This window comes from Choloepus didactylus, chromosome 20 (assembly GCF_015220235.1).
Source record: "Choloepus didactylus isolate mChoDid1 chromosome 20, mChoDid1.pri, whole genome shotgun sequence".
Classification (NCBI taxonomy): Eukaryota; Metazoa; Chordata; class Mammalia; order Pilosa; family Megalonychidae; genus Choloepus; species Choloepus didactylus.
In genome coordinates, this window is record NC_051326.1 from 60,538,451 (window position 1) to 60,562,071 (window position 23,621).

A 23,621-nucleotide genomic window follows, 5' to 3' on the forward strand; every position below is an offset into this window, starting at 1 on the left:
AAAACACACAGGGCACTGACATACAAATACCACAACAACTAAAACACAATTAGTTGTAAATATTCACACATACAAGACGAGGTTTTAAGTTTGCAATATGTTTTTCATTTGAAATAAAATTCCTTAAAAATGGAAAATGACTTTAGCTTCAGCAAAGGGAGTCCCCAAAGAACAAAATGAAAACAGAAGGCTAAGAACGATCACCCACATGCGGAACACAGATCTTGAGGAGGCATTTCTAAGAGTGAAGTGGCACTCCCAGCCTAGGCCACTCCCCACAAGGATCCTTATTTAACCCACAGAAAACCTGGGGTGTATATCTCTGGCAAAGAGGAACCTCAACAGCTCTTTTCCCACTAACCTCCCAGTGATCAAGCCTAGTTTTCAACTCTTCCCAATGTTCCAAATAAAGCTAAGTATCAACCACTGGAGACAGACAATCCCCTAATAAATCAGCACGTGATGATCAGCCCTGAACTAACATCTTCCTACATAAATGGGCCATTAAGCCCTAGCTAAGCATATTAAGCATTCAATTTAATACATGATACACATCTGTTCCACTTTCTCAGTGAGCAGAAGTTTCAAGATAATTTAAATCCCAAACTTAATCAAGGAGAAAAAAAATCTTCACAACACTTAAAACCAAGTTTTAAAATAAAATCCAAATGAGGGTGAGAGAGACCATTTTGCTGTAACTAATGAGATTATATAATACCGAAATCTAATCCACAAAATTACAAGAGCAGAAATACTACATCTTTTATTTGGGCCAATTTATCTTTCCTTTTGATCCCACCAACATTTCCCAAAGATCTTCGTCTACTCCTGGCCCAAGTCACCAAAACATAACTGCAAATGGTGTCCTCTGCAAACACGGTGACTTAACCCCCTTGATGCCCAAAGACTGCATGAGGAAAACTCACAGATTTGTCTTTCACAAGAAGAGCACAGCACTGGATTCCAGCCATCAGCATCTTGTGTGGGTTCCAGGCCACAGAGTCAGCCCTGTTGTGTTCAACAAAGAAAGGGACAGGGTAGGGAGGGAAGTCAATTTGGTTGGGCTGGCAGAAAGAATATTATTATCAGCAGGATCCACATTCAGTACTCATACCCAACTTAGTGTCCTATAGGATTCCTTTTCTGCATGGTTTGGGGAGTTTGGAGTTCTCTTTTAAGAAAAGAATTATTTGGCTTTTGCCTATTTTCAAAATGTCTCTTGGTTGGGAAAAGTCCAAAGAGATTCCCTGGGAGACTACATTTACCTGTGCATGCCATGCAGAAGCTTGCGGTGCTTCCTTGACATCAAAGCTGAGCCACCCTAAGAAGCCTGTTGAGATATTTACATAACCAAAACAATGTTATTTCAATTATTTGTTTACCATCTGGTTATCACAGAAAACCCTGAGTGACAACCTCCATCTCCCTTATTTGGTACTTTGTTTTAAGTCATGGTAACCAATTTGTATTCCAGGGAAATGATCACTGGCTTTGCTCAGGGAACCAGAGTCTCATCACAATAGATGGGCCCCCAGTGACCCTTAGGATTTGAATTGACACAAGATAAAGAAATTCACATATCGACCACTTGAGCTGGGTGTAGTTGAAAAGAGGTAAAACAGGCACAGTTCATGCCCTCTTGAAGTTTAGAACCTGAAACAGACAACACTTCACAGTGCTGACATTCTATCCATATTTGTACCAAATTGTACAAATGCTCATGATGAGCCATGGACTCCGAGCTGCCATTCTATTTAAGTAATGAGGCATATGCTTGGCGAGGTAGATAGAGAAGAGGAAAGGAAGTCATAGCCAACTAGATGGTCTGGGTGGAAATGGATGCTGCCAATAAAAAAAATAGATCTTTTCAGCCAGATGGCTTTCAGAAATATTTGAAAACCAAACTGTGAGAGTGGGAGAGAGGAAAATTTGGATTATGGAAGTCATTCATGCAAAAGGTAAATTTTATAAGCAAAGGAAAAAGGAGCTGAGAATGAGATGAAAAGAAATCCCATAGTCAATAGGTCTGGAGTAAGGGGAAGGAAGAATCAATATAGGGAATATGGAAGTCAGTTTAGTCCTTGAAATTGAGCTGACTTCTAAGTTTTACTTCATAGGGCACTAAAGAGAGACTACAGCAAGAGGATTAGGAATGGACTAATTTGGGCTATGGTGAATGTTCTCCAGGGTAATTTAAACCTCACAATATCTCATCGAGATACTGCAGATAAACTAAGTCTCAGAAGTGGTAGGTAAATTGCCCAAGGTCACACAGGTAATAAAAATCAAACCTGGGATCTAAAGCCTGTTCATATAACATCATGATGTAGGAAAGGTAATCCTTTGGCCAAAAGGTGGACCGGAGCATGGAGATGTGAGAGGAGATGAAAATGCTGTAGGCAGGACGTGAGGCCAAGGGCTGCCTAGGATATAGATGGAAGCCATCTTTGGCTATAGAATTTAAAAAGATATGGTAGACCTGTCCCCCCAAGTTAGGTTGGAAGAAGTGCCAGGATTATGTGCTCCATGGATGTGGAAGATGAACAAAATGAGACATTTTCAAAATTCTCAGAGTTTTATCAAAACTGGGCCCACTCATGCAAAATAAAGAGAATGTACAACACAAACTACTTTGTGGCCTTAAATTCCATTTTAAAACAACCCTGTCATGAAGACTGGGGTTGGTGAGAGGTGAATGAGCTGCCTAGGGGGTAGAATTTAAGGAGACACTCACTCTTGCAGTTGCACAAGTGCCCACCCTGCCCTTGCACGACCATGAGTGGGTGCCTCCTTCAGTGCTGAGTGTTACACACCTCACTCGCCTCACCTTGGGTCCAGCTCTGCTCCCATGATTGGACTGGGTTATCTAACAATTTCATGGTGTCCCCCAAGTCTTGTTAGCTCAATGCATCTCAAGGGTGGTATGTTTCTTAAAGGATTAATGTCTTGGGTTGTCAGTGAAGTCCCCTTCCTGCTGCACTCTCCCCCACACTGGAATTCACAATGGATGGTGTGTGACTATGGCTGGGCTACAAAACTTCAGCATCCAGGAAAATTTTACCATGGCCTACTGACTGAAAAACCCCAGATCTGGATTTCCAGATCCTGACTCCTGCAAACATTAAAATGACTAACATATTAGGTTCCTTTACTCCCATTACACACCTTAAATACTAAATTTCCTACTTTTCTCAATTCTTTGATCCCTCAATCTCACTGAGGGCCTACCTGGGATACCTACTGGTAGGATTAATTAGTAAGACTCAGTCACACCCAGTTACTCTCCCACTTTCTGCCTGTCTCAAAAACTATGCCTGTCTCCTGCCCTATCCTTTGCCTCCTCTTCCTCCTGAGAAAATGTTCTCCCAATGCCTAGTGAGCTGGATCAAAGTTTCAAAATTACGTAAACTCTTTTGAGGCATTAGTTCACAGGTGTACAGAATGACTTGGAGAGTTGGGCATAGCTCATCCGCAACCTTATTCCTTAAAAGAGCTGAAAGAGAGAAAAGCACCGCCCCTCATGTCAATGCCCCACTTGTACTTGCTTTACTTTCTAAATTCCTAACTCAAAACTTACAACATTAAGCAATCACCTACAGGAGGAAGGAACTTGATTTTCTAACTCAGTAAGAACTAACGTTTGTTGACCTATTACTATCTGCTAGGCAATGTGGTATACCATTTCACAAACATTTTCTCTTCAATTAATTAGTTAATTCATTAATAACAGGACCAATCCTGAAAGTGAGGTGGAGGCAGGTGTGGAATTTACATACGGTGGCCTCTAAAAGTCAGTGATTTTAAATACAATGTTTACTATCTCCCTTGGGGCTTAAGATGAAGAGAGGACAGGAGAGTTTAGGAAGCTGGGCTGGGAGTGGATGGCTTTGCAGCAGCACAACCTTTGTTTTAGAGAAGAACCAAACCAGTGATGACATCCTACTCTGAGCCAGAGGCTGGAGGAAAATTCACTCTCAAGGACAGAGAATGGGACTGGAGGCAAAAGATTATTTTAAAAAAAAAAATGAAGTTCCCCTGTATCTGTCATTTAAAAATTCATTATAATAAATCAAATTTAAGACACCATCAAATATAAGATTCACCATTTATTTATGTGCTACTACGAAAAAAACAAACATCAACATAACAATTTCCAAGATATTAAAAATTTAAAAAAGGCTGGGGGTCATCTCAGAATTAATAAAAGATGGTATATACATAAGCAAAGCAACTTGGTTTTTTGGAAAACCCAGCAGAAAAAGCAAGCATAATTACATTTTTAAAAAGAGATTCAGTAAGTACCAGTTTTTAATATTTTGAAGAATCTTTAAAATAATCTTAAAATTTTTTTTCAACATGTCAAAGAAATTACTGCAATTTTGTTAACTTTTTTCTTTAAAATTAAAAACTATGCATGGTATAATGTATAAAGTTCATTCAAGATAAACTATGCACCCCTGTATAGAATTTTATCAACAGATTAGATGCCCGAAATATTAAAGAATGGGTGAACACTGTCTCAATGTTAGAGCTTACCAATTTCTTTAATAGCTCGGATGGGTGTTGCTAAATTTAACGTTACACTACAAGCATTTATTAGCTGCCTCCTGTGTGCTAGTAGAATAATTTGGTGGGGTGTAAATATTTCCTTATAAAAGTGTTTGTTTCAAGGATTCAACCTTTATTTTTTAGACAACCTAGAAAACTTTTATTCATATTTATAAATTGCATTTCTGTTAAGCCCCATAAATCTCTTAATATCATTCCCAATTTAGACATTACTGTAGTCACTGTTTTACGTAAATGATAAAAAAAATCCATATTTAATGTTTCTTTTATGAGAATATTTAAGTATAACAGCTGATGTTGTTGATTTTTTCCCTTATTTCCAATGTTATAAAAGTACTAATTTCATCACTGCCCCCCCCCCCCACGTGGGATCAGACACCCAAGGGAGTGAATCTCCCTGGCAATGTGGAATATGACTCCCGGGGAGGAATGTAGACCCAGCATTGTGGGATGGAGAACATCTTCTTGACCAAAAGGGGGATGTGAAAGAAAATGAAATAAGCTTCAGGGGCAGAGAGATTCCAAAAGGAGCCGAGAGGTCACTCTCGTGGGCACTCTTACGCACAATGTAGACAACCCTTTTTAGGTTCTAAAGAATTGGGGTAGCTGGTGGTAGATACCTGAAACTATCAAACTACAACCCAGAACCCATGAATCTCAAAGACAATTGTATAAAAATGTAGCTTATGAGGGGTGACAATGGGATTGGGAAAGCCATAAGGACCACACTCCACTTTGTCTAGTTTATAGATGGATGAGTAGAAAAATAGGGGAAGGAAACAAACAAACAGACAAAGGTACCCAGTGTTCTTTTTTACTTCAATTGCTCTTTTTCACTTTAATTATTATTCTTGTTATTTTTGTGTGTGTGCTAATGAAGGTGTCAGGGATTGATTTAGGTGATGAATGTACAACTGTGTAATGGTACTGTGAACAATCGAATGTACAATTTGTTTTGTATGACTGTGTGGTATGTGAATATATCTCAATAAAATGAAGATTTTAAAAAAAATAAAAATACAAAACAAACAAAAAAGTACTAATTTCATTTTCTCTTTTAGTACATAATGTATTGTTATGCTAAGTCTATAAAAATCAGTAAGATATAAGTTGAAATGTGAACAGATACAAATACTGCAGTTCCATTTAAGAAATCACAAATAATCTACCTCAAGTAATGCCACTGGCACGCTAATAGAACTTTTAGCTTCAGTGAGCTTTCTATTAGTGCTGCTTTTGCCAAATACTAGCATACTTCTAATGAAAGTCATGAGCTGCTGAAAATTTCTCTCCACATCATATCATATACACTCTACTTTGAAAACATGAAGTCATCTAAACTACGATATTATATGTGGTTCTATCCCCCAAATGCTTAGTTACCTTCAATTTAACAAGTCAAAATATTGTCCTTCCTTCTTCTGATAAGGAGGCTCCAAACCACTCACCGACTAAAGGAAAGTTCCCTAAGATCTCACCAGAGTGTTCAACAGTGCCTTCTCCTGGGCAGAATTCAATTAACTCCTGGTTTCACACACAAAATAAGAACACCAGAGAGCTCAACAAACTTTCATGACTGACTGAATTCAAATTTTTAATGCCTGATAAGTAGAATTTAAGTGTTACCTTTAGTTAAGGGAAAACTGATTATGAACAACCTTGGGACTTAGAAAGTTATCTAGGAAAAAACCAATCCTCTGTTCAGAAAATTATGAAGAACGTTTCTCAAATAATCAATTGTGATAGATATAGATAAAGCTAAACTTGAATTATAGGAAGGAATTTTGTAATGTAGCTTTTTGCATTTTCCAGCTGATGAGAATCATATAATTTTTTCTGGTAGAGATTTAACTGACCACATCTGTTTACATGAGGAAACTGAAGCCCAAAGGGCTGAGATCACAATAATGAAGAGGGAAATCAGAATCCTAAAGTTGCCTCACTCTATAGTCCAAAATGTGTCCCCTTTACCATGCTGCCTCAGTGACAGTAGTTTTGAGGGATCAAAAGAGAGAGTTCACAGGAGAGGAGGAAATAAAATGGAATCCAGAAATCTAAAGTGATATTTGCATCATCTTGGAATCTTCTTCTGTGTACCTTACAGTAAATAACATGCTTATTTCCCCCAATTAGAAATACACAGAAAAACAAAAATAGCTCAGAATCTCATATCTAGTGTCCTGTAAGATGAAAAACTTCCCACCAAAGCTGCAAAGAGACAATGAAGTTAAATACATGAACTTACATCCACATGAAGCCAGAGGCTGTGCCTCTCACAGATGTCAGCTATTTCATCCAGAGGATCAAAGGCTCCCAACACAGTTGTACCAGATGTGGCATAGACAAGAAAGGGTGCTGCCTCCTGTAAGAAGGAGCCACACACACAGTTATTGCCATCACCACTAAATTTGCCCTGTAGTATAGTTTATAAAGGTAAATAGCTCTTTATCTGGATACTTATTTGGTTTCTTTGGAAATAATCATTACTTCATTGGGTATTTTAAAATTTTGCCATGTGGCTTCTTGACATTAGAAGCAGGTTAAGGATACTGGGAAAATGTCATGACAATAAGTGGTCCTTTGTCTCAACTCAATATGCATCCTCACTACTTTTACTCTCATTTTCTTTCTGCAGTAAATTCTGCTCCATAGAGGTCTCAAATAGAGACTGAACAACCTCAACCACAATGGCAAACTGGCATTCTACATGATTCCTGACTCCTTCTTGGAGAAATACAGTGGCAACTCCCTAATGCCAGTATTGTGACCCTTCTCCAAAATTAAAAGGAACTCAATTGGAAGACAAACAGCCAGCTCCAGGAAGAAACTATGTAGACCCGGCTGCTTGTTTCCTTGTAAAGTGTCACTGTAAAACAAAGAATGCACTTGAGTACGGATTTGACATCATAGGGAGTAAGGTAATCTCACTGGGATACACTCTCCAAAATGGGTGCGAGAACAGAGAAATCCCTTGGAATGTGCTGGAAAAGACAGCCTGCATCATTCCAACCACATTTATTCCTCCCTACACAGCTGATGGCTGCATCTTACAGAGTGAGCAGGGGCCAGTGGGAAATAGGGGAGAAGTGGGGGGGATGTGGGAGCACACACAGGGATGAATGGTAATCAAGCCAAGCTAGCCAGGCACCTGACCCCAGTAAAGGACTTTATTCCAACCAGCTGGAGGAAGAGTACATGAGTTCGTTCCCAAATGGATGGATCCCAGTCTGGCTGCAGTATAGAAGTGCCTTGAAGGGAAAACTTGCAGATAAAGGTGGGGTTGGGGAGAGCAACTAGAATCTTAAAATTCTAGAGCACCAGAGGAATAAGTAACAAAAACACTTACTGCCTCTAAAAGTCATTTTACCTTCATTTAGGATGGAGTCATTTTTTCTCTCAATATTATCTTGAAATGCAATTGAGATTGCTATATATTTTTCTGTACTTTTAACATCAGGGGTTGTTGCATTTGAACCAGACTCATTTCAACTTAGCTGACTTTTGACGGAAAGATATGATTTCTCAGTGGAAAGTGGGGCACAGCAGGGACATGGGCCACACCTCTAAGTGGAGATGCATGGGAGTCAAAGTGAAGGGTACATATGAATCCATTTGCCATTATGGGAGATGCTGTGATACATGGAATCCAGTCCATCTACACTCTTACAGCCCCTGGGGACCACAGACATTGGAAATTCTTCCCTATAGTCAACTACCAACAGATTATTTCTTCATCATGCCCAGTGACCTAAATGAAATGATACAGATTTACATCAATCATTAAAAACAACAGGAAAAGTAAGTTACTAAAACCTTTTAAGGTGTCTTTCATGGACGGGCTTTACCACATAAACTAAATGACATTGTGATGGTGGTGAGAAAATACCTACACAAGTTATTATAGCCTACTAATGAGTTTTCCTCACCTTTTTTCACAATCCTATTTATAAATATCGGGCCCAGAAATTAAACTTTGAAATTTGAATTTAACTCTCCAGATTTTTTTCTCCCACATCTCATGCTGTTAATGAGAAAATTCAGTGGAAACAATATTGATTGCTTTCTGCTGACGAGCTGTATTCCCTAAGAAAGTTTATTATCTCTAACACTAACACAAAAAAATATCTCCAGATACTCAGAGATTATATTATACAGTTTCAGGTTTTTATAAGCATGTTAGAATCTCTGCTGCCTCTGTGGTTTTCACCATCTTTTTAATGGCATCGAGTAAAAGTCACTGCTCAATTGTTTTTTAACAGATTGTTATTGGCAAGGGAATTGAATACCAGCAGAAAAAAAAGCTGATGTACTATTCTCTATATCTGAAACAATACAAATCAAAGGCTTGAAACAAAACAACTAGATCTGAAGGTACCAAGAAAAAATAAACTAGTCATCATGTATTACGATCTAAGAATGGATGCAAGGTTTGTCCTTGGCGAATCCAGCCTCGAGATTTGACTGACATAAAGAAAACAGGGGAGACAAACCAACTCTAACCCCATTGTTCTACTTTCAAATGTGCCTAAAGCAATTTTTACTTTTTAAAAACTTTTTTCAAGTTCTCAACTTTTTTGTCAGTCTCATGTGCTCTCATTGCCAAAACAAACAAAAACTTGAGCAATGAAACTAATAATGACTGCAGAGAAATGTTAGAAACATGAGTCCTTAATGATACTAAATAAAAACAAGTTTCAGCTCTCGTTGAAGGATGCTAGACAACCAATTCTCTATCCTGAAAACTGGCAAATAAGGGGAAAGAATAAAGCATTTATCTTGCCTTTCCCGTGTAAACCATTTCCTTAAGGAAACCAAAGAGGGATGAGGGAATGTTTATCTTTAAAGTATCATGGCAACCAATTAATGAAGGAGGAATGAGAGCATGAGTTAGAACATCATCTAATGAGATAATGAGACTGGACAACAATCATCAATGGCAGCAAATCCATGAGATGAGAGCTTTATAACGGATACATCAAGCTGAGGACGCACAAACCCAACCAATCAGTCTAATCACAAAAAGAGACATGGGTGTCTACTGATGGAAAGACACAATACTACCCATGAAGTATTCTTGGCAAAAAATCCAATGCCTAACCTGACTTTCATGGATCCTAAATGTCTAACTGACAAATTACTGGAAATATAGAAATGGAGGAGAGTTGGGGAATAAAGCACTTAGATTCTCAAATTCTTGATAACCTAAAAAATCCATAATGTGGAAAACTCTACAGGACTGGTTTCTTCAACAAATCAATCGTAGGAAGGAAAAATAAATAAATAAAAGAAGAAGGAAAGGAAGCTATAGGTTAGAAAAGATTTATGTGATGTAGCAAACAAATGCAACATGTGGACCTTGTTTGAATCCTGATTCAAAAAAGCCAATTATTAAAAGAAAAAAAGGCAATGGAAGAAATTTTAATTCAAATAGTTATTTGATAATATTAAGAAATTATTATTTATTTGTTTAAATATAACCATGTGTTTTTTTTTAAAAGATAGTCCTTTTCTTTTAAAGATACTCTGAACTATCTACATATCAGATGATACGATGTCTGGGAGGGGATGGGGAAGGTGTAGATGAAACAGGATTGTATAAGAGTTAATGAATATTGAAGTTGTATGATGGATATATGGGGGGTCATTTTACTACTCTTTCTAGTTTTACTTATCTTTGAAATTTTTCATAATACAAGAAGTTTAAAAGGAAAGACAGAAAGAAATACAGAAGTAAGAAGAGAGGGAGGGAAAGAGGGAAGGAGACAACAAAGGAAGGAAAAAAGGAAGGAAGAAACCACATGAACCACACAAAAAAGCACAATCAACATTCTCCAACAACAAGAATTTATGACATCATGAAAGCTCTTTCTGATAAAAAACAGCTGTAGAAAAAGAGGAAACTAAAACTAGAAAGCAATATCTGTAGTTCATACCAGAATAAATGTCTCACAGGTTGTAATGAAGAATTTTATCCAAAATTCAAAGAAATTTTGAAAGTCTGTACCATCAAAATATCAAATCGACTTGGTATGTTTTTTTTAAACAAAACAAAAAGAATATAATGCATTGTCTACTAGAATTCTGGATTGATCTATTTCTTACTCATGGTGTCACTTAATCTTTTGCTCTAACTTCCATGTTTCTAATAAATTAGATCTAGAGCCTTGATTAAATTCATGTTTTTTTCTTGCCAAAAAAAAAAAAAGGTCTATTTATACATCTAAGGACACACACCTGAAACCGATACATATATAACAATGGCAGAATTTTTAAGTATGGAACTTCAAATCAAATAGAGTGATCTAGCATACTCAAGGGACATGGTGATATTTTTGTGAAAAGTTTTGAAAATAAAGAGTACAACAACAGAAATCTAATACTAAAACTTAAACAAAAGAATCCATTTTCCTTGGAGTATGAAATCCTATGACCACAGACACACTTATATCCCAGCTCAGCACCTGGGCTTTTCATTTTTTCAGCAGTCATGTTTGACTTTGTTGCTACCTATTGGAAAGTTGCCAGAGAGTGGTCTGAAACTCCATTAGTAACAGGGGTTATGGTGGGATGGGAGGAAAGCTATGACATAGGTGCATTTAAAACAGCAGGCTTTTGGTCTCAGGGGTGCTCACCAAGAGCAAGATAGCTGTTTTTTAGAGAATGGTCCACCTAAAAAGCAGGTGTCGGGCCAGCCCTTTCTGGAGTGCAGAAGGTGACCAGGGCCACAGCTTGCCTTCTCAAGCAATGGGAATTCAGATTTGATACTTCCTGGCAATTGGTTTGACCTGCAGAGTTATGTAGGAGAGTGGATGCTGGGACCTGCTGGAGAAGCTGGTTTCTTCCTTAGGGCTAATTCTAGGCAAGAATCCTGAATACCATGATGTCAATGTTTTAATAGGCTCCAGCCACCTGGTAATGAGAACATCCGAGAAACACCATAGAACACAGAGAGTCAAGCACCTGGAAATAGAACATCTGTAAATGAATTTCCCTTTTTAACTTCAACAGGCACTCTTCTCTCTCCCACACACAGAGAAATGGGTTTGGCTGTGCTTGCGTGCTCCCCGTCATTCTCTTTCTCTCGCCCATACATAGATTTTCTCTCCCTCTCTCTTTCTCCCATCTCACCTCTTTTCTGGCTTTCCAGACTTGTTTTTCCAGTTCCTCAGGTATCATTTTACCTCTAAAGGACACAGATTAGAGACTTTCAGTTATGTTTAGTAGTTAATAGACAACACTACTGCTTTTTAAAGAGTCTGGATTGCCCCCTCCACCCACCAGGTTTCCAGATCCTGTCCCCATTACCTTCCATCTGTTTCCACAAAGCAAACGTTCTCAGTACCAATCCCAAGAAAGGAGGCTGCCTTCTTCATGGAGTAATGACACTGAATTAAAGGGGCAATGTGGGAAGAGAGAGACATGAATATACAGCACAGAAAATGTATTGCTTATTATTTAACTGGGTATGTCATTGTGACTGAGCCCAATCTTAGGAACGTTACTGCATAAAAGAAAAAGAAAACAGTAATTTATTTGTGTTCCTTAGTATAATGGTTAAGAATGTTGACTTTGGGGCAGAGAAACAAGGATTTAACTCCAAGTTCTACCAGTAACAGCTATGGAATATTGAGCAAATAACACACTCCCTAAGCCTCAGTTTCTTAATCTGTCGAGTGGGCATGGCAATAAAGCCTACCTCATAGGCTTGTTATAGAAATTCAGCATACAGCTGGCACGTGGAACACACTCGGTCAGGGGAGGCTGTTCTTTACAATGTTAAGAAAAGAAAAGTTTCTCTATGCTACCGACTCAGTGTCAGCGAAAACTTAGAATCTAGTCCATTGCTGACTTGAAACCCTTTAAGGTTATAGCTAGACTTTTAATCAAAGATTGCAGTCACCAACCAGAGAAGAATACAATTATTGACAAAAGCAATTAAGGACTGAAATACTGACCAGACATTTGACAAATCTTGTTTAATATTGAATGCATGACTGAAATGATACACATAGGAATATGGTTAAAATCATAACAAAAGTAATAAATTATAAACACACTGCTTAACTCAGCAGTGGCTTGAATGAGGTTAATAGATGGTTCTGGAATTAGGTATGGTCTATTTTTTATTGGCAAGTAGTAGTATATGTTTTAGATTGTCGGACCTCCCCTCCGCCCCATGCAAAAAGCCTATAAAATAATTAGCATTCAACATTGGAAATGTTGCTTTTTCTATATTAGCAAGGACAGGTGGTCAATTAATTCCTTTTTCATGCCAGAAAAATGAAGGTGCTCAAGGACATTATTGTACCAAAAAAACCTTAGTAATTTAATTTGTAGGTATGAATACATTAAAAGAGTAGTCAAGTCTTCACATTTAACTTGATGTATTCCCTCAAATGTGGTAATTTTTTTCTTCTTTTGTCAAGAGGGTTTTACTGGGAACTCTTTATAAAAAAAAAAACTCTATAAAAATAAATGTAAAAGTAACATCGGGAGAAATGAAACCATCCTAAATAATTAATTTCCAAATATCAAATAAGACAGATCCAAAATGCCTGTAGGATGCATTCATCTCAGGTTATTACAAGAACATATGCCTGTTGAAGAGTAATAATGTACATGAAAATGTAATTAATTCTCTGCTTGCTACATAAGCCTGTGCTGGTTTGAGGTAACATGCCTAGCATAGCTAAGGTAGCATAGCTAAGATGAATTATTTCTCACCAGAGATTTGGGCTCTGGCAACCAAACAGCTATTGATTTCACGATGATAAACACTAGCCTACCCCATTGACAACACCCTATAAGGAAAATCACAGTTTTCTGCCTCTAAGAAAGAAAAAAATATTCCCAACCAATGGATCTGCTGAATAAAAAACTTGCAATCAGAATAAAATAGCTTCAGTCCAGCTATCTTTAGGTACCTCAGGGCAAAATATAGCCCAACGTCAATCTCAAATGGGTAAGGACAGATAAAAAAGTCGGCAAACCTGAAGTCTAAACATCTGAAAGCATCAGAGAAGGAAAAGATCTCTAAAAGGGGGGAAAAAAACAAAGAGAGTAATGCTTCAGGCATGCCGAGTAGTTTCAAGGAAAGGAAAAACCTAGAAGGCTGGAGTTCAGAAGTAACAAGTGCATTTAGAGACAAAGGGTGGCTGTTCCCATCACTGCAAAAGAGAAGTCAGTCATTCTAAGACCCAACCTCCCCCTAGGTTTGATTCATCTACAAAAGATTAAAAATTCTCAGCGGGCATTCATTTCTACACAGATAAAACAGCAAGTGCCTGCATGGAAGAAAGCATTGAGCTGAAGTTTTATTTTCTGGTTTCAGCAAGGATTTTTTTACATGACATTGCATTTCTCAAAGAACTGCTGCTTTTCCCTTAATTTAGATTGGGCTCTGGACACTGGGACTTCTTCTAGTGCTGACTAGTTCAATGGTCAAATTTGTTCCAGGTGGTAGAAAGGGCAGAGTTTATATATATTGAACATTAGGAAATGAAGAAAAGGAAGCTCCAGGGGACTTCTCCAAGGGCACCCAGTTGGTTCCATCCCTGAAGAGACCAGAACCAGAATCCAGGCGAACTGCTTCCAGCTTCGAGCTCTGCATGCCACCCTAAGAATACCTGTGAGAACGCTGAAGTAACATCAAAACTCAGCTCAGTCACTCCTGGAGAGCAGGGCCCTCTAGGGTGAGGCAAGTGAGGCACCTAAGGTGCAAAATGTAAGGAGGCACGACCCTGAGATCTGCACCCTAGACACCTCATTGTCCTCACCCTAGTCCCGGCCCCACTAGAAGTGACTAGACCAGTTGCACACTGACCTGGGAAGGAACAGTTCCTTTGTCACCCTCACTTTTTAGCGGTAGACAACAATGATGCTTCATGCTGGGTCCCAAAGTGATTTGAATTTTCCAGGAATCTTACAAACCTGGGATTTCTGCACACCCAAGGAATTCATACAGGAGTGCTAATCAAGCCACAGGCGATCACTTTACTACTTTTTTCCAAACGTCCCCTCTCTTGGATTGCCATTAGGCAATGGAGAGGCTACCGGGAAACGGTGACAGTATAAGGGTCTCTGTCATGATATTCCAGCTCCCCATCAACAGTTGAATTATACCCAAAACCTCAACTATGCAAAAGCACCTTCAGTGCTGGGTGCATATATACTGCAGTTGATGGAATGAGACAGGGGAAAGTAATTAACCTAGTTAATCTGGGGCAGCATAAAAACTGGAAAAGTAAGGCCACCTAATAAAACAATATAGGAAAATAAGCACTAGGCCAAAGACCAAACATCAAAAAGAAAATGAGGGAAGTATAGCAAACAGGCTAAAATAGCATTTAGACCATCCAGGAAACATACATAGCCTTCTTTAATTCATTTTTGAAATGTAATGACGGATTGATTTGTTGGGCTAGGCGGTCAAGGTGGTCACTAAAACATGAACTAAAATAATGAAAATACTATGACCCGAGTCTCTTTGGAAGGGCAAGGAAAGGAACGGAGCCACAAACTTGGGTCAGATGGATGGGGAGAAATCATTCAGGGCTACAGGGCTCTCAGAGTGCTGGTAATTTTTCTATGGAATTCACACCAAGTCCTTAGTTTTCTTGCTCGGTCTTCTGCTGACATGTTAGCCAAGGAATACATTTTGTCTCATTTTGCATCTATGTCTCCACTGAAGGTTAAAAAGTAATGTTTGCTTAGTTCTGGTTTCACAACTACATGAAGTTTCAATTTATTTTAATTCTCAATTTACCAGCCACACCTGTCATTATTGATCTTTCCCAAACATAATCTCTATTCTAGGCTTCCACAGAATTTCTTCCCCTTTTCCAGGGTCTGAAAGAGAACTCCAACATCTTTTAAACACAGTAAAGAATGAAAATGGCAAAAGTGAAAGCACAGAGCTGATAGTAGGGGCTCTATTTAATCAACTTTCCTGGACTTGGAAACAGTAACCCAAACACAGAAGGGACTTTGTATTTCTGATCTGCATGGGTCCCTTCAAAGTGGGAACCCCGAGAGGGAAACTCTACTCCATAATAATCCCAAATAACTAAGCATCTTTCCTAGCTGTCTACATTAGCAGACATTCTTCTCATGCTACAGGTGTCTCTGAGCACTCAATGTCCACTTTGCACCTGGCACTGAACTAACCAAATCAAGGATCAGACGGCAGGAGGAAGACACAAGGGTGGCCAAGTTTTCTTCCACTGCTGACCTCTTAAAACATAACTGATCCTTTTGCAATATGAAAGTAACTTTGGGTCTTAAAAGAAAATAACAGTTATGGAAGTCTAGCCAAACATAACAGACAACTTTCAGACTTTTCCCACTTCAAGCGCTTGATAGAAGACCTAGAATTATGGCAGACAGTACAGAACTAAACTCTTTCTGCAAGGGATCTGAGGAAGAAGCAATGGTGGAATGGAGAGAGGCACCCACTGGAATCACACAAACACAGAGAAAGGAAAAATGAATTCCTCCCACAAAAGACTCCACTTACGGTGCACCATCTACTTCTACCACCTCATTACATTATAGAACTCAGCCGTGGTGCAGGGGAGACCAGCCAGGAAACACGGGACAAACTTTCACACCAAAGAAGAGGCCTCCATTCCTTCCTTCTTTCTTTTTAATTGGTGTAGTTATAAATCCTTTCTGGCCACTCCTGTCTAAAATGTAAAAGGAAACTTTGCCCCTTGTGTACTTTCATAAACCTGCTTGGCAGACTCCTCACCCCTTGGGCCTCTGGGTTTCCTGATAGCCAGATGCCCTGGAGAGTTGCTGGCTGGCTTGTTTTTTGTTTTTGTTCTTTGATCTGCGGCCTTGGGAAAGAACCTGGACTGTTAGGAGAAATGTGGCCCCTTCCCTTCCTCCAGAAAGATGGAGATGATGATGAATGGACTCTCCAAGGAATCTCCCCAGCTGCCCTCCACCCTGGACTGGCAGACGTCCCTGCCGTAAGGGAGCCACGTTCTTTTCTTCATGCTCAGACATAAACTTAGCATCTTAATGGAAGGAAAACGAGAACTTCAATTATGATTTTTTATTAAAGACAATTTCTACTTCTATGACAAATTTTTTTTTTATTTCCCCTTCTCTTAGTAATAATAGCTAATATTTTTTACTATCTACTAAGGTCCAGATATATTACTTTATGTGCCTTAAATCTTGACTCTTCACAGCAACCCAACGGTGCTGTAGTGAGGGTGCTGGGTTAAACTAAGCGGAATTGCTTGAATGGCTCCAATTGTTTACTCTTTCCTGTATCTGTGCCCTTTGCCAGGGGGACTCTGAAGCAAATACTCTCAAGAGGTGGAGTTTATTTTCCCACCTCTTGGATCCAGGTTCAGAGATTTGACTTACTTGGCCAAGAAAATGAGGCAGAAGTGACAATGTGCCAGTTCTGAAACTAGGACTCAAGAGTCCAGGTATTGATAAAATGGATCAAGTTCTTAAAAACTTATTTTAAAAGAACAAACGATGCTGGAATTCTGGACCTGAGGATTCTTAAGTAGTTGAACAAATCCACAGATTAAACTGAAGGTAAATGAAGACTTCAGTTTTGATTTGTTTCCAACTTTTCTGTGAGGACAAATATTCTATTTAAAGCTCAGGCTTGTAGCCACACTGTTCCTTTTGTAGATATCATCATATTTTATGGTCTAAAATACAGCCAACCAGTGGCCTAAACAGCCGAATTATCCATAATTCACTGGCTCATTGTTGGAGCCATAGGAATCTGGCTCTCATTCACAACTTAGGCCATTTCTTTGTACTGACCTCCAAATTTAGAGATCAGAGGAAGAACTTTAGTGAGCAGCAACCAATCCACTCAAACAGTTTTCTTTGTGCTTTATGCCTGATTTTTCTTGTGCCTACCTCAGCAACCCCAATGTAAAAATGCTTTTATCTTTGAACATTTTTTGCTGACTTTAAACTATTTTAGTAATGGATTCTAGTTCAAGCATCTGAATCCATTTTCATTCTGGAAAACAAATCTGCAAAGACATGGACCTTGGTCCAGGTTCCACCCCAAACCTTTTTTTAAATGGATCCGATCTGCTTCTGTATTTCCCAAAGGCTTTCTGGGTTCTTATTCTGTCCTGTCCGCAAGTATTTCAAGTTGTATTCCTTTTAATGAAACCTGTACCCTCAGAACTGGGTAACTGCAAAGGCCTGTATCTTCTCAAGGATTCCATGAAGACCTAGATCCAAAATGCTGATTTCAAAGGAAGTGAAAGGATGGGATAGAGGCTGCCACGGTGAAGTCTGGAGAGATTTTTAGACCTGATTTCCCAGGTGCAACACAAATTCAGCTGTCATCAATGGGTCTGGGTAACTCAGATGCACTTCTTGGCCCACCAGTGTGAGGATCTATCCCCACCAGAGTTATCTCTGGTGGATTTATAAACCTCAGTTGGGGAAAAAAAACAGGCTGAGACGATTTTACTCCGGTGAAGAGGTGCTGTTCTCTCTGCAGGCTGCTGTTATTTCCTTGAAACTTTACTTTTTTTCTAAATGTCCTTGACTCTTTTCTTATGGTTATTTCTCTTAATTTTATCAGTACCTCACAATCAAAGTTGGCAAATGATGGATAAACCATTCAAAGCAGCACACCTGGTAGAAGCTGAAATCCATCTTTAAGAGCTGAAGTGAACACGAATATACTGACTATAATCTGGAAGCATTTTTATACCATCTTGAAATTTCAACACCTTGGCTTTTGCCAGTTTATCCAGCTGTCTTTCAAGAATAAAAATTGGGGTTTCAAGGATCGCCTCTTCTATATTTTCAATGGATTCTCGGTAACAGTGATTTTTACTAATCAAGTTAATCCCACCCCCATCAAAAGGTATTCCTAGAAATGTTATATACCTAGATAACTTTGAACTGAATGGGATCTAATGTTCTTTCCAAAGTTTTCAGGAATTATGACTTGTGGGACACCCTCTCACCCTGGAGGCAAGTAACCCCACCTCCACAATTTTAGTATTTGGTTTTTTTTTTTTTTTTTTGAAACTGCATGCCTGCCCTTTATTTGAGCTGCCTTTTTAATTTATTACATACCCTTTTTATTATCTTATTTTGGTATTATTCGATCTATACAATCTTTTTTGTATTTATTGGGAAATAAGTAATATACAAAAAGGCCATTTTCATGCATTTGTGGTTGAGAGGGAGGGAAATGATACTGTATATAAAATTAGGCTTTTTAAAAAAATTAGACTATGATCCAGAATATTGTTGATTTTAGATTTGTTTCTTAGAAAATGCAAGCGCTGCAAACATTGGTGCCCTTTTCAGACTATTTCTCTACTCTCATCATCCACAATAGACTTTTTAAACAGATTTTTTTAAACTTTTTTTTCCTTTTTAATTTCTTCTCCGTTGCAAAGAATTTCCTAAATTGTATGGGAGCAATAGAATTTTTGATGTTTTAATTACATCCGTATACTTGTACAGTATTTTGTACTACAAGGCAGCTGTTTTCAATAATGTCCTGCTGTATTAAAAAAAAAAAAAAAAAAAAGAGTCCAGGTATATTTCCATGCTTTTTCACCTCTGCCACTGCCATGAGGACACACCCGAACTAGCCTGCCGGAGGCTGAGCGGCCCATGGAACAGCAGGGGATCGCTGCTCTCATCCCAGCTGAGCCACTCCCAGATCGCCATCAGCCAGCCAACCCCCAGACTCTGAGGGAGCCCAGTCGTGAGCAGCAGAACTGCCCAGCCATCCTCAGACCTACACACAATAATATATGGTTGCAGTTCTATGCCACTGGGTTTTGAGATAAATTGTTAAACAAGGGGCAACTGATATACTCATTTTTACAGATTAGATTAAATGCATTTTACAGATGCATTTAAACACAAGCTGACCCTTTACTCAGAAGTAGTAGCAGTAAAATAAAAGATAAGGGAACTGCGGCAATGTCCAAATGTGTGTGTGTGTGAGATATCCATGGTTACTGGATATTTCCTTTTTCCCTTAAAAAAGAATATGCAAAGGTTTCATATTAGCCACCCAAAGCAATCAATTTCACAAAAAATGTGAGGAGGACATAGCCTAAATCGGTAGCAATCATGTATACTCTAATAAACACACTTAGAGAAGAGATTCACAGAAAGAGATAGCACTTTCAAATTAAATTTGATCTTTTTTCCTGAAGAAAAACGTTACAGGTTATAACATTTTAAATAAAGGTGATGTATAAAATTGGGTGGCTGGAGAGTACAAAATTAAACCCATTAGATTTCTCTTTGGAATGAATATTATGTTATATTTTGACATATTAGTCACACAGATCGGCTAAAATCATGTTAGAAGTTCTCAAATGAACAAGACCATTTAAATGACACATTCTCATAAAATCTATACCTGATATCAAGAATAATTTTTTACCTCTGCAGACGCAAAAAGGACTAATCTTGGCAACCCAGACAGTCCTTTTTCCTTAATATCAGGACAATATTTGTATCTAGCTAAGTTCATTGCATACATGTTGGACACTGAACCACCTGCAAAAACAAAAGTAGAATAACATGAAATTATAGCTCCCTGGTTGCTGAATACAACATAAAGCATGAATGGCTGCGGCTGCTCCAGTCTAATGACAAATCCCTGTGAAAGTCCTCTGGACCACTACCCCCGCCTCCAATCACTCTGAATATTTCACTCACACATTTCCTAATTTCCAATACCAGCAATTTCCAATCTCAGCAAAAAGATATTTTGGCCCATTTATCTCATTTCAGGGTTTTTCCAAACTAAAGTTTCAATCTATGAGCTCTGGATTTAAGGCCTGAAGACCCACTTGGATCCAAGTCTCCATAGTTAATAATTTTCTTTCTGTCTGTCACTTGATCAACAAAATGGAAGCAACATTACATGCTCATCTCTGGTTCCAAAAACAAACAAACAAACAAAAACAAATAAAAAAAGAAAAACAAAAAAAAATTATAGGAATAAACAAAATGTGATACAGAAACTTTCTCAAGTAAAATAGAGGGACTTAATTGTAGCGCTTCCAAACCCCCAACAACAGATAAACTCATTTGTGTTAGATAGAAATACTAAATTGTAGAAATCTCATTTGTGTGACCATTTATCCAAATAAGTAGCATTTATCCAAAATATTATTATCGCTCTCTAGAGAGACACAAGCTATGCTCTCATCAAATAGTATTATTAATATGCAAACTTTTTGTAATATGTAAAACTGAAAGGAGTCTTTGTTCCTTATTTAGAATATGAGTAAGATAGTTTTTAGATGCTTATAATAGAAGGGTGATGGTGATAACTAACTGCACTTACCTGGATTAAATATTCCATCCCCTTCTTTCCAGCCAATAAATTCAATCATTTTCTTCAGAACTGCTTCTTCCACTAACAGAAACACTGGGGACACCTCATACGTATAACTAGATAGATATAAAAAACACCTCACTTCTATGACTAGAGCCAAACCATCCCTTTGGTGTCCCAAGAAATGCATACAGAGTTTTATTAAACCAAGTGGCCGTTGAAGTGTAGGTAGAGTCTTTGGAAATTTATCCAATGGAAATAAAGAAATATGCATTCAGTGACAGTGCTAGTCATGATTATATAAACGCCAGTAGCTATTGACCTTAGAGATATGTATGCTAATTCATCACATTTTATTTGAAGGGAATCTTTAATTCCATTGGGAGAGATAAAGTCGGTGCATCTGGAGTCTCTGTATTAGCCATGGCAGTGGTCATTTTACTCTCTAACATGTGCTTTGGTTTCTGGTTAAAAAAAAGTCACTGCCATGGAAACCAGGTGTTATTAGGTGACTACAATGAGTATGTTGACAGCTCTCAATATGTACTTGGAGGTTACCTGTCCTGAACTAGAGCTTCTACCACATTGACTGTTGTTATACAAATGGGAAGAGTTCTTGGGGACATCTCTTACCATGTAACTGATTTTACAGCAAAGGCAGCACCCAGATCCCCTGACAATGAAGAATTTCTTACACCAGAGGCTGGAATGCTACTGTCATGTTAGCCCCTTTAGGGATTGCCTCATCTATAGGGAGCCACCTTTCCTGAGGACATACCCCTTCCAGTGGTGGTCCACACCCGAGTCATGGAGGTGGAAGTATAAAGACCTGACATCTGGGATGAACTTGGCCCTCTGAAGAGCCATTCTCGCTCCAGTCTCCATGGGGTCAGCTGGCATTATTATTGAGCCTGAATTGAAGCTTGACTCCTATCTGTTTCCTTAGGCTCCCAACCACTAGTGTTGCTCTCAGGGATACTCCTTAACAAACATCCTGCTCGCTAAACCCCATCTAAAGTCTGATTCCCAGGAAACTCTGTCTGCAATAGTCATGATGTTGTACAATGCTTGAGTCTCTTCTCCCTCCAGATAACTTCAGGGTGACTAAATACCAATAATCTCCCTCTCAATTAGGTGATTGCTTTAAATTGAATCTGAATAAATGTATACTCTCAATACATGAGTTAAGCAGACACACTCAATTTATAGTGGCAGAATATAATGCAATTATTTTAACATGTTGAAGGTAAAGCTTTGGGAAAGAGACAAAAAATACTGAGCACCTACTATGTGTCAAGCACTCTACAGACATTATATAATTTTAGAAAAGAGCTAGGTCCTGTTTTCAACCATGTTATGAAGCCAGGCTACAAATACCAACAGTATGAAAATAGTTTACATGTACCTATAAATATAAATGAAATAATAGTTCATTTTTTTTGAAGGAATAAAAGTTAAGTCTTAAACTCCTCTTTGAAAACTGGCTAAACTGTAAACCTGGGATTATTACTGAGCCTGCACTGAAGTTTGACTCCTATCTCCTCCATCCACAGATGGAGGAGAGGGGAATATAAAATGTATTTGTGTCTTGGCCACATTTCAAGTGGATTTTTCAGTTTGGCACTAGGTAGCACCTACCTGGACACAGTCTCCATAGTTAATAATTTTTTTTCATCTATCACCTGATCAACAAAATGGCAATAACAATACATGCTCATGCCTGGGTCCAAAAGGATTATAAGGATAAACAAAAGGTGATTCTGAGACCTTCTCAAGTAAAAGCAATTTTAAGAGTGGAGAGATTTACTTACTTACTTATTTATTTATTATTTATTATCATTTATTATCTAAATATTTCAGATAAAAACTCAGATAAGGAGTCAGAAAACTTAGGATATACCGGAATATAATCTTACTGTCTCTCATGACATCCCTACAACTTGCTCCTCTATGCACTGTAACCTGGTGGATAGCTCTCATCATTCTACCAAACCTTCCGTGCCTAAGGACACCAGTGACCCCCACAGTGCTAATCCAATGGACATTTTTCAGTTTTTACCTTGGTTAACTACTCTCAAAAGCACATGATGCTATTGATCCCTTTCTGCTTCTAGACACTCTCCTCCGTGTCTTCCAAGCCTCCCTTCCTGATTTTCTTCCTTCTTCTCTCTCTCCATTATAGATTCATCTTCCTCCTCCTAATCATTAAATGTTGGATGCCCTCAAGGCCCAATCCTAGGTCCTCTTCTCTCCTTATTCTATACTCGATCCTCAGATAATGGTTCTCCCTTCTGGCTGCTCACTAAAATTTCTTGGTAAGTGTTGTAAGTATATCAATTCTTGGGACATGCCCACAGAAATTCAGATTTAATCCATCTGGATTGGGGCCCAGGATCAACAATTTTTTGAAAGATCCCAAGTTGATTCTAATGAACAGTCAGAATTGAGAATGACTGACCTTGGGGATCTCACCTGTGCCCACAATTTCAATTACCATCTATTTCTCAATAACTCTTAAATTTATACCTTCCACATAGACACCAGAATTCCAGGCCAAAGTATCTACCAGCTTTGGTGACATATATTTTTGGATATCTGAAAGTCACTGCAAACTCAAAAACCCACAACTGAAAATCAAATTCTTGATCTTGCCTCTTCTACCACACACTTAAAAACTGGCCCCTTTCCCAGTGCTTCTTATCTCAGTGACTGACATGACCATCAACCCAGC

At 38.5% G+C, this 23,621-nt stretch overlaps 1 pseudogene; it reads right to left on the minus strand.

Moving 5' to 3' along the window:
- Positions 1 to 23,621, minus strand: part of LOC119516500 — a 179,686-nt pseudogene that overhangs the window by 92,829 nt on the left and 63,236 nt on the right.